The sequence below is a fragment of the Poromitra crassiceps genome, assembly GCF_964638095.1.
Source record: "Poromitra crassiceps genome assembly, contig: HAP1_SCAFFOLD_439, whole genome shotgun sequence".
Taxonomy (NCBI): Eukaryota; Metazoa; Chordata; class Actinopteri; order Beryciformes; family Melamphaidae; genus Poromitra; species Poromitra crassiceps.
The window spans coordinates 96,536-99,368 of NW_028151968.1; positions in this window are offsets into that span (position 1 = coordinate 96,536).

Consider the following 2,833-nt stretch of genomic DNA (forward strand, 5'->3'; position numbering starts at 1 on the left):
GTTCGACACTGTCGTGCGTGAAGCGTCTTGTGAACCAGCGGCCTCCCATGGCATAGATACTGCCATTCAGTACTGCCACGCTGTGACTAAAGCGAGGATGATGCATGGCTGCCACATCGTGCCAAGTACGGGTACGGAGGTCAAACTTCAGCACTGTGGTGAGGCTGTCGAAGTCCTCATCGTCAAAGCCACCAACACAGTAGACGAAGCCATTTAGGAAAGCGGCTTCGCTGTGATGCCGGGGACGCTCAAATTCAGAGCTTGGTAGATCGACCCAGCACTCGTCACGTGGATCATAGACCCGAATCGCATTAGTTCCATTTCCGCAACGCCCGGAATGCCCGACGGCCAAGAGGACGGAGTGCGGCAGGCGCGGCCGAGTCGGAGCATTTACATCACGCATGACCCTCTCGGCCTCGGCGACGATCGCCTCACACTCGGCGTCGTCCTTCACCAAACCGTTGTTCTTCACCCGGTCGACGAAGTAGTCCGTGGCCATTTGGGCCAGGCGGATCTTGGGCAGCAGCGCGGATATGTGACCTTCGCGCTCCTGGGGTGCGTGGGCGACCCAGCGGAGCGCGGCCTCGAACGCGGCGCTCTCCCGCCTCACGTTCAGATCGTCCCGTCCGAGGATGTCCGTCAACCGCTCGAGAGAGAGTCCCAGGAACTCTTCGGAGTCTGCGGCGATCTGCTCAAAGCGCAGCAGGATGAAGAGAAAGGCCTTGTTCCTCAGGTCCGGACAGTGGTATAGGTCTGCCAAGGTAAAGATGCCGATGCAGTTCACCGGGTGGAGCCGCGCCTCCAGGAACTCGCAGCAGGAGCGTTTGACCCCGGCGAAGCCGAGGTAGTCCGCCGCTATCAACAGCTCCGCCGCATTGTTCTCGGTCACCGGGACGGAGCCTGCGTCGGCGGAGTCTAGGAGGAGACGCATCGCGTTCGCCGACACGGGGCCGTCCATCTCGTAGACGTCGTCCTGCGACGTCCAGCCGTGGGTGAAGACAGCGCGGAAGTATCGGCTGCAGCCGCAGAGGACGGCCATGCGGACATCGAATTCCGTGCCGTCCACTCTGATCCGCCAATAGCCCGAAGGCGGCATTGCGACCACCGGGGTTCCAATGACAAAAATAAAAAAAAACAATATTCTACAAGAATGATAAGAGTATGCGTTTTTATTTTATTCTACATTTCACGGGTTATAACAGAGAAGCTTTAGACCAGGTTGTACATGTACAAGGGGTCCATTGCTAGAGCAAGCTCCTGCTCGATACTCTGAGGACCAGACACTCTTGACTAGCACAGAAACCTCTGACTTTGGACACAATCTCCTCTAGGTCCAGCTGGCCGTGTAGCGCAGGCAGGCCGGGCCCCGCCCACGTTTTTAGAGGTGGTTTCGCGCACCCTCTATGGCCTGCGTCCACCGGGGGGCGCCAGAGGGAGGGGAATTCCGGCTGTTATGTAAGGCTGTGTGTGGGTGGGGTGGGGGTGAGGTGGGGGGGCTCAGGGTGTGGATACGCATCCCGGCCACCGGGGGGCGCCAGAGAGATACATTGTACTATAAGGACTTAATTATTCCTTAAGGCCACCGGGGGGCACCAGAGAGATAGAATCTTCTGGAATCTTCTAGAAGGACGTACTTATTCTTTACAGCCACCGGGGGGCGCCAGAGAGAGATACATTGTACTATAAGGACGTACTTATTCCTTACGGCCACCGGGGGCCGTTGCGTCCACCGGGGGGCGGCAGAGGGAGGGGAATTCCGGATGTTATGTAAGGCTGTGTGTTGGTGGGGTGGGGGTGTGGGGGTGTGGTGTGTGGGGGGGGTGGATACGCATCCTGGCCACCGGGGGGCGCCAGAGGGCGAGGAATAGATTGCACTGTAAGGATATGTGTAGATGTGGATGTAGATGTAGATATGTACATATATATATAGGCATTCCGGCCACCGGGGGGTGCCAGAGGGCGACGGATAGATAGCACTATGAGGATCTAATGGTGTAGATTGTTATGTAGGCTGAGGCTATATATAGCCTTCCAAGAAAGGGGAATTCCGGAAAGGTGGCATGATGTGGGTGGGGTGGGGTGGGGGGGGGAATGTAAATACGCATTTCGGCCACCGGGGGGCGCCAGAGGGCGACGGATAGATAGCACTATGAGGATCTAATGGTGTAGATTGTTATATGATATATATAATAGTTATATATTATATATAATATCGCTACCGGGGGGCGCCAGAGAGAGACGGATGGATGGATAGATAGATAGTACTATAAGGATCTAATGGTGTACATGTAGATAGATCTATATATATATATAGAGAGAGAGAGAGATTTCGGCCAGCGAGGGCGGGGGGGGGGGGGGGGGGTCACAGATTGTTATATCGGCTATATATAGCACTCCAAGAAAGGGGAATTCCGGAAAGGTGGCCTTCCGATCAACGGGGGGCGCCAGAGAGAGATACATTGTACTATAAGGACGTAATTATTCCTTACGGATTGAATGCTGTCTGAGGCTGGGCCGGAGGGGACTGGGGACCTGGGACCGTTGTGGCGGTCGGGAGGGCTGTGGTGATTGTGGGACTAGGACCAGAGTGTGCAACTGACCAATGACAAAAATAAAAACAATGTTCTACAAGAATCATCAGAGTATGCATTTCTTATTTTATTCTTCACAACATTTCACAGGTTATGACAGAGAAGCTTTAGACCAGGTTGTACATGAACAACCTTCGTCTAGTTCTAGGTTCCTCTAGTTCCGATAGAACTGCCGGCCACTGCGTAGACGCGCTGTGGTGTAGCGAGGAGCGGCGTACTCTGCCATGTCGGACAGTCCGTGT